Source organism: Capsicum annuum, chromosome 3, assembly GCF_002878395.1.
Source record: "Capsicum annuum cultivar UCD-10X-F1 chromosome 3, UCD10Xv1.1, whole genome shotgun sequence".
Lineage (NCBI taxonomy): Eukaryota > Viridiplantae > Streptophyta > Magnoliopsida > Solanales > Solanaceae > Capsicum > Capsicum annuum.
This window is the reverse complement of record NC_061113.1, coordinates 19,715,063-19,723,801: the sequence shown is the minus strand read 5'-3', so window position 1 is coordinate 19,723,801 and position 8,739 is coordinate 19,715,063.

Here is an 8,739-nt window from a genome sequence, read left to right as displayed (position 1 = left end):
TTTATTTTTTTCAACCCCTGTCAGCCGCAACCCCACCCACAAGTTTGCGATGTTTTCTTTTTCTTATATCTGATTCAAGTTAGGAGTTTAAAAAAGTAATTCAAAAATTATCTTATTAACAAAAAAATACAAAAGTAGAAATTAAAAAAAAATTCATTAATGGTAAGTTGTTTAAAGACAAAATCATCAATTTAAATTAATTTTTGTTCAAATTTTGAGGATGTTGGATTGAAGCTTGAGATGATGTTTAATGGAGAATTTTTTTTAATTTAGTGTTCATGTGGTTGTTCGTTGTTGGTGTTGATGGAGAATAATGAAAAAAAAATTGAAGAAGAGTGTTGATGGAAAATGAATTTGAGGTTGTTAATGGAGGAATTTGAGTGTTGTGGATGTTTTGGAGAAGAAAGAATAAAAGGTGTTCAATAGGGTTTTTTTTAATTATATTTTAAATATAATATTAGTGTATTCTTTTTTAATATAGATATATGTGTTTTTTTTTTCTTTAAATAAATATTTAAAAGAAATTAGATAGACAAAAAAATGAGTTTTAACGCGCACAACGGCGCTTGTTTACACGCGAGCAGTTAAGGGAGATTTTAATACACTTTAAAGATGTTAAGGAAGATAAATAAAGGAAACTTAAATTTAAGTGTTAAAGTGAGTTGGGAGGACAAGTTCATAGGGAAAAAAATGTTTTTTCTCTAAATTAAATCAATGGTTACGTAGACTGTGCAGTTCTTGGGTTTATGTGTTGGAGTATAATGCTTAATTATCTTTTTAAGGAAACTGGGATTGAAATAGAGGCTTTTGGGGGTTCTAAATACATCCTTCAACGTCCTATATATCTAGATAGCCGATACATTATGTACCAATTGGGTGCATTAAAAATGGAAATAACAAAAATATGTTCAATTATGGAGCAAATCATGTCATACATTAAATTGAGGATTCCCGCAATTACTTAATCAATTCAAAATTTGAAATTCAGCATACTTCATACCCTACAATAAGATACATTAAAATATATAAGATATATATGAAATCAGCAGCGAGTAATGTAGTGAGCCGTTTAGCTTCGTCGTTGAGACAGAAAGTGGTGGTGGAGGAAGGTGGAAAGAGAGAGGAGAGGAGTATTAGAGGGTCCAATCCGGTTGAGGATTTGGACTCCATTGATTTGTGTGGAGAGAAAGGAAAGGAGGAGAAGAAGGCTTTAACAATTTGTTTGGGCCTTGGGGCAATGGATGTACCCAATTTTTTAGAGTGAAATGATGTATCCGACCAAAGAATGTAAATCAAGAATTTTAGTAATCAATAAAAGCTAGGAGTTTTAAGTAGTTTAGGTAAGTTAAATTGTGGTATTAAATAATTTTTTCTTTTTTTAAATGGGCTAACTAAGAGATAAAAAAATATTTGCCTACCTTAGAAGTAGCGGTAGTTTGTTTTTTAATGGACTAATTAGGGACAATATGCTAATTAAATTATTGTTGGTTGATTAGAAAAAAATCAACCCTTTAATTCAGGATTTTTTTTACGGTTTTTGTGCCAGTTCTTTTTAAGGCTTTACGTTTGCTAAATGTTGTTGAGCTATTAAGATGCCAATTTTATGAAGTGTTGTATTTACGTGTTATTTTGTTTTTTTGTAAGATGGAATGAATTGAGTTGAAATGATCTGAACTATAAATGTAAGGCTAAATAACTCGCCCAAACTTGAAAGGAGTGAACGAATTATATTTTCATTTGTCTAGCTTTGGCCATCTTTAGTATAATCCCAAGGAATCTCTAAGCCTCCAACAATATTTTGCATACATCATATGAAACAAAAGGGATAATTGATGAAGAGAGTTTTGATTTAAGCCTAATTCCTTCACTAATTAAAACACCCCACGTGCCACAGCCTAAATAAAAGATTTTAGAGTTATCTAAGGTGATTAACTTTTCTGACCCAAAAAATAGGATCTTTTACTTATTTCCTTCTTTTGAGGCTGACTTGACTTAGTGCACGTTAGGGTTTCTGTATATATAGATGACTTTTATTTGGATCATTGCAACTTCTCCACCATGTTAGATGTATTGCCTGAATGCCTCATTCACAAAATACTCTCTTGTCTTACTTTTATCGAAGGAGCTAAGTTGAGTATTTTCTCGAAAACATGGCTAAAAGCGTGGTTGACTTATGTCAACTTGAATTTCAAAATTGATTATCCCAACGTAAAAGTGGTGGATTATATCATGAAGAGATACAGGGATGAAAAAGTCCATATTGAGAAGTTTGAATTATCAGACTGTAGTGATTATAGCTGTAACGAAGTTTCCCCTATTTTTGATAAGTGGCTTGATATTGCACTTCAAAATATAGGTGTCAAACGGGCCGGACCGGGCCAACCCGGAATCGATCCTTCCATTTTAATCGGGTTGAGAGCCGGTTAAGGGTCGGTTTTGACGCTAGCCGGGCAGGGTAGGGCCGGGCCGGCCCAATCAGTAAAAAAATTAAAACTCACCCTAACCCGGCCCACTTAACCCAACCCGATCAAACCCACCAAAATCCGGTCAAACCCGGTTAAAAACCGGTCAAATCCGTTTAAAAAATAAATAAGAAAATCCAATATACACTATATACACTCCAATATACACTATATACACTCCAATATACAATATATATTTTTAAAAAAATATATAAACAATTACATATATATACGTACCATTCAATATATAATTATATATGATTATACGTACTACTTTAAATAAAACATATGCTATAATAGTATAATATATAGCATCTAGTATCAATTTCCTCAGGCATCAAAATCGATGTAAGTCCATTTTCTTGACATTTAACTTTAAATTCTCTAATTCTCAATCTACGATTATTTCCTTGAATAAAACCAATGGCAAGACGGTTTTTTTCAATATAAAGCTCAAAAAACTCAAGACCATCTTTTACAATTAAATTATATATATGACATGCACACTTAATATGAAAAATTTCAGGCAAGGGCGGAGATAGCGTAGATTTTATTTTTGTTATAGCAGTCTTGTTGTTAGAAGCATTATCAAAAGCAATACATAAAATTTATTTTCGATACCATAATATCCGGCAATTTTAACAATAGAATCAGCAATAAATTGTCCAGTATGTTTACGATCTTCATCATATAAAAAAGTAAGAATACGTTTTTGCATCACGAAATTACTATCCATCCAATGACAAGTAACGGTTAAATAATCATTTTTATTTACAGCACGACCAAGATCAGAAGTTAGGGACAATCTACATTGAATATGTTTTAACAATGTTGATAAATAAAAACAATATTGTGAATGGAGTCTAAAAATATCAAACCGACAAGTAGTTCTAGGAATACCGTTAAACATAGGATTATAAATTGCTTGTATATAACGAATAAAGGCATCAGAAGAAGGAAAACTAAAAGGCAAACAACCCACAACTACCATTTTAGCTATTTCTTCCCGGTCCCTCAATTTATTATACTTCTTCGCTATGTGATCGGTTGCTGAGTCCATTCTAGTTTGCGTTGGCCCACCAACATCCCCACCACCTTTTGCAATATTTAACTCTCTTTTGTGATCTTTAGCTACATGTCTCATTAACGTACCCGTACCCCCTTGCTTGCCTCCACTTCTATGCTTATATGTTTGTTGACAAATATTGCATTGTACCTCAATATCTGATATATGTTCAAAAAATTATCATGCAATACTAGTTCTTTTACGAGGTCTTGGGGCACTGAGAGGACGGTGAGGGAGATTAACCGATTCAGATCTAATGTTAGCATCTCCTACTGCAGGTGTCTCAGCAATATTTTCATTATCTTCGTCTAAATTAATCGCATCTACTTCATTTTCTTCTTCTATACCATAATTTTCCTGAGCTTCTACATAATCCATATCGTGAGCACCTACACCTATTTCTTCCTCAAAAGGTGTAACAAGCGGTACCGGAGGTGAAGGCACACGGGTCTATCTACTACTTGAACTACCTCTACCGCTAGTAATTCGCTTTTTACTACCACTACCGCTTCCGGGACAAAATTTTTTAACACCTTTAGTAGCTAGGTTTGTTAATTTATCCATAATATAAATTAAATTAAACTAAAAATATTTAAAATACACAAATATAATAAAATTAAATATTAAACAATTAATACAATACATAAAAATTAAACGTAAGAGATGGAACGACAATACCAAATTTTGGAAGTATCCGAAGGTTGCGACTTTAGAAACTTCCGCTCGTACTTTGTAAACGAAAAATTAAAAAATTAAAGTGAACACTTTAAGAAATTAAATATATTGAATATTTGAGAATTGAGAATTGAGATTTGAGAGAGAATGGGATTTGAGAGAGTGAAAAATTGTGTAAAAAATGAATTGAAGTTGTAGGGTATTTATAGAATTTTTTTGGGATTAAAAATATTTTTTAAAGTTAATTTTTTTTTTTTAATAAATGGGCCCAAACTAGCCGTTTGGACCCAAAAACGGCTATATAGCCGTTGGGCCAATGGCTAATTTGGCCCAAAATCTTTTTTTTTAAAGGTATTCGGGCCGGTTAACCGACAGGCCTGGACCGGGCTTGGTCCGGACCGGATTAGCCGGGCCCATTTTAAAAAAATAACCAGCTCGGGACCCGGAACCCTAAAGCCCTAGGGCTTTCCGGGCTAGGTCAAAACGGGCCGGGTTATCCTGATCGGCCCGGCCCACTTGACACCCCTACTTCAAAATGGTGTAAAATATCTTGTGTTTGGATGTCCTTCATCTATATCATACCCCTTGCCTATGTTCAAATTCTTTAAGAGAATTGGTTCTATACGGTTGTGACTTGAAGCGTGCTTCATTATCTAGTGGCGTGGTGAACTGTAATTCGTTGAGAATACTTTCTCTACGTCATGTAGATTTAGACAAAAACATACTTCAGACTTTACTTAATAGTTGTCCCTTTATCACCAGTTTCATTTGTGATTTTTGTCGTGGGCTGAAAAAGATTGAGATACTGAATCTTCAAAAGATCAAGTCCATTACAATTTGGAAACGTAGTATATACCAGCATGTTAAAATCCATGCACCAACTCTAGAACACTTTTTGTGCTATAGTGCCGATCGCGATGCGAAATATCAATGCATTCCTGAGTTGGATATTATTGATGCTCCAAATTTGTTGTCATTGGAGTATAAGGGAGATGAAATTCCCGCGACTTTTGTGGATGCTTATTTGCAATGGAGTTTTCATCCTAGGGAACTCAAGCATGATTCAACTAGGTCAATGATACATGGACCGTTTAGTGTACATGAAGAGTTCGAGTCAATTAAAAGAAGTACAAGCCGACATATATGAATGGGGAAATCGGAGATGGCATCATGTGGAACTCGGAAGTGGAATGGTGGCAATGAGGGCTAAATTTTGTTTTTTATTAGATTGGTGATGCAATTACTTTATCTCTATTGCAAGTTGAATGTTCTTATTTTCTCGATTGAAAGAATTGAAGCAAAATATTGAAAAATTTTTCTGATGATCTTATTCTATGTGAACCAATGTGTGTGTGTGTGTGTGTGTGTGTGTGTATATATATATATATCTTGTACAAGAAGCTAAAAAATAAAAACACATGTATCTTGTCCAAGAAGATAAATAATAAAACAACAACAAAAAAAATCTAAACAGTTGTATCTTGTCCAATATCCCCCCTCAAATTAGAGGGTGAAGGAGCAACCCCCAATTTGTTCAACAAAGTGTCACATCCTTTTTTAACTCCGAAAAGATTCGATTTTAAGTTTCAAAAGGGTTTTTATTGTTAAGTGACAAAAGATGAAAACTTGTTTTGAAAAAGGATTATTTATGTTTAAACTCAGAGTCACCACTTGGCATAAACCGTTGTGCCAAGTCACCTTTGAAAAATCCTTTTCAAAACGATTTGACTCTATAAACTGATTTGCGAATAGAGATTCAGGCAAAAAAATTTTGTTGACCGAGGGGAAGGTGTTAGGCACCCCTTGGTCCCGTGGTTCAGCCACGGTCGCTTGACAGAGCGTATCGGCTAATTTGACACTACGAATGTACAAACCACAAAGACGCACGTAAAGCAATCAAACAAACAGAACAAAACAAAACGAATAAAGTTTAGTGTTCAGCCCAATTATACAGTCCCAAAATAAATAAAAATGCGAAAATAAATCCTATCTAACATATACTAATCCTAACTATGCTCCCAAGCTCTACCCGATGCCTCGGCCCTTCGTCACGAACGTCTTCCAAGTACAAAGTACTTTGAGGCATTCCCCGGTGAATAAATACATATGACCTCGGGGCATTCCCCGGCCAAATGAGTATAATTTTTCAATATGAGAAAACCAAACCATTCACCCAAATTTCAAACATTCAACAAAACCCCAAATTCTAAACTTTGCTTACCCAGCCTACGTTTGCCTATCCAATTCGATGGCATTTATATTCAAACACAATAAATCAAAATTTGTCCGAATCTAACATTTTCATCAATTTTTCATTTCAACCCCCAACTTATTTTTATCGATCCATTAAAACATGGTCAAGTTCTTTCCTCAAACCTCCGAAAACAAATCACCAAACGTCATGATCATAACATCACCATCAACAAAAATCCAACAAAATCATAATCTCATCACACATAATCACAACCAGTTCAAAATAATCAAGATAAAAAAAATGAGCTAGAGAAATGGACCTTCACGGAATTCGTTCTTGTCGGTAATAATAAAGAAATCCGGAGCCGAAAACTCGTGTAGGAGACCTCAACAACGACAAAGCACCAACGACAAGCCAACTCGATGCAAATTTTGAACTCGTAGTCCGATTGAAAACCCAATTTTCGAACAAAAATGACGATGAAATATCAAACCGAACGGGGTCAATCTTGTGAAGAAATGAAAGCTACCCGTACTGAATTCCAAAAGATTCAACCCATATCTAAATCGCTAGAACCAACACTGATTTAGGTGGTTTTAGGGCTTAAACCGACCCGATGGCGCACAAAACCCAACTCCGGCGATCCTTTTAACACCTCTCGATCAGTTTCGGTGAGCTCAAGGATAAATCCGGCGATATTAGGCCGAGCAACGACGAACCCGGGCTGCTTGTAGTGAGAATTCGCCAGAAAACCTCAAGAAAACTGACCAAACCTTGCTTCAAACTCTCTTTATCCTCTCAATTTACCCTCACTATTCTCTACTCTCTTTCTTCGCTACCCTTTCTCAATCTACTCTATTCTCGCCATATCACTGTGTGCGTGAGTATAAGAGCAAGTTGTGCGTCTTCTGTGTGTATATTATTTTCTATCGGAGTGACAGTGAGTTGGACGCCAATGGCAGTGTGGCTGTGAGAGGGTATTTTTTGGGTGTAAGGCTTATTAAGAGTAGTGTGTGTTCAAAGTGTAAAATAAAATGTGTTGGGTGTATGCCAATATGGTGATGTATCGTGTGTTCTGTTAATAGCCAAAAATGGGGATTCAAAATGGTGTCTGTATGTAGCTTAGTAGTGAGTGTGTATATGTGTTCTGCTCTTTCTTTTGAAGAAGGAAAGAAAAATGGAAATTGTCTAGTGTGTTTATAGTATTTTCAATGGAAAAGAAAGAAAAAAAAATGGAGGCCTCCTCTTTCTTCTCTATTAGTGGGTTTATATAAAATCCAAAATTGGACACCTTCTAGGAAGGTTCCTCGTGGGCCCATTCTCTTTTTAGTGTATGTTTATCCTTTTTGGTTTTGTGGACAAGAAATGGAGGGGGTCATGTGAGAGGAGGGGTGGTGAGGTGTTGCCATTTGGTAGGGTAGGTTGTTGGTTTATTATTTTTTTTCTTTTTCCAAAGGGATTATCATACGGGGTAGGGTACGCAGTAGGATAAGGTAAAAATGAGTGAAAATAATAGGGAGGGATGAAATTAAGTGTCTACATCATACCCCCTTTGAATGTAAACACGAAGTGTTTTCAGACAAAAAAGTAGACAACGAGACAGAATTTTGATCCGACCATTATTCAAGGAGAGAAACAGAAAGAAGAAGGACAACCAAGTCCCCACGGACATCCTATCTATCCAAGTTATGAGGAAGTCAAGTAATAGGTGTCTTGAAGGATTGGAAGGGGAAGAACTATATTGAGTTGGAGAGTCGAGTGAGGTTCCATCGAGGTTCCGATCCGCGGCTCTTTCATTACATCAAAATAAAATTACAAGTTAAAGCATAAATGAGATTACAAAAATCCTATCTATACAACTTCTGTTGGACTTGAGTTTTATCACCCTATTTTTCAGGCGGGCTCCTGGCTTGCAATTTCATCACTTGTTGCTTGGTTTTCAATTGTTTCACCTTGTTGCTTAATTTTCCTTTTATTCGCCATGTGCTTTGGCTTTCAATTTCTTCACTTTGTTGATTTACTTTCAATTTCACTTTGTTACTTGACTTTTAATTTCATCACCCTATTCTTCTGGCGGGGTCCTGACTTTTAATTTCATCACCCTATGCTTCAGGCGGACTCCTAACTTGCAATTTCATCACCCTGTTCTTCAGGCGGGCTCCTGATATCAAAATCCAAACTAGAACAAAATTATTCTAAACAAATATTATGATAAGCAAAGATTTCAGGTTTCTGAAAATAAAGTTCCATTTTCCAGGAGGGTCCAAAACAGAAGTAAATTCCTCTTTTCCAGGAGGATCCTAAACATTTAGTGAATTCCCATTTTCCAGGAGGGTCCTAAA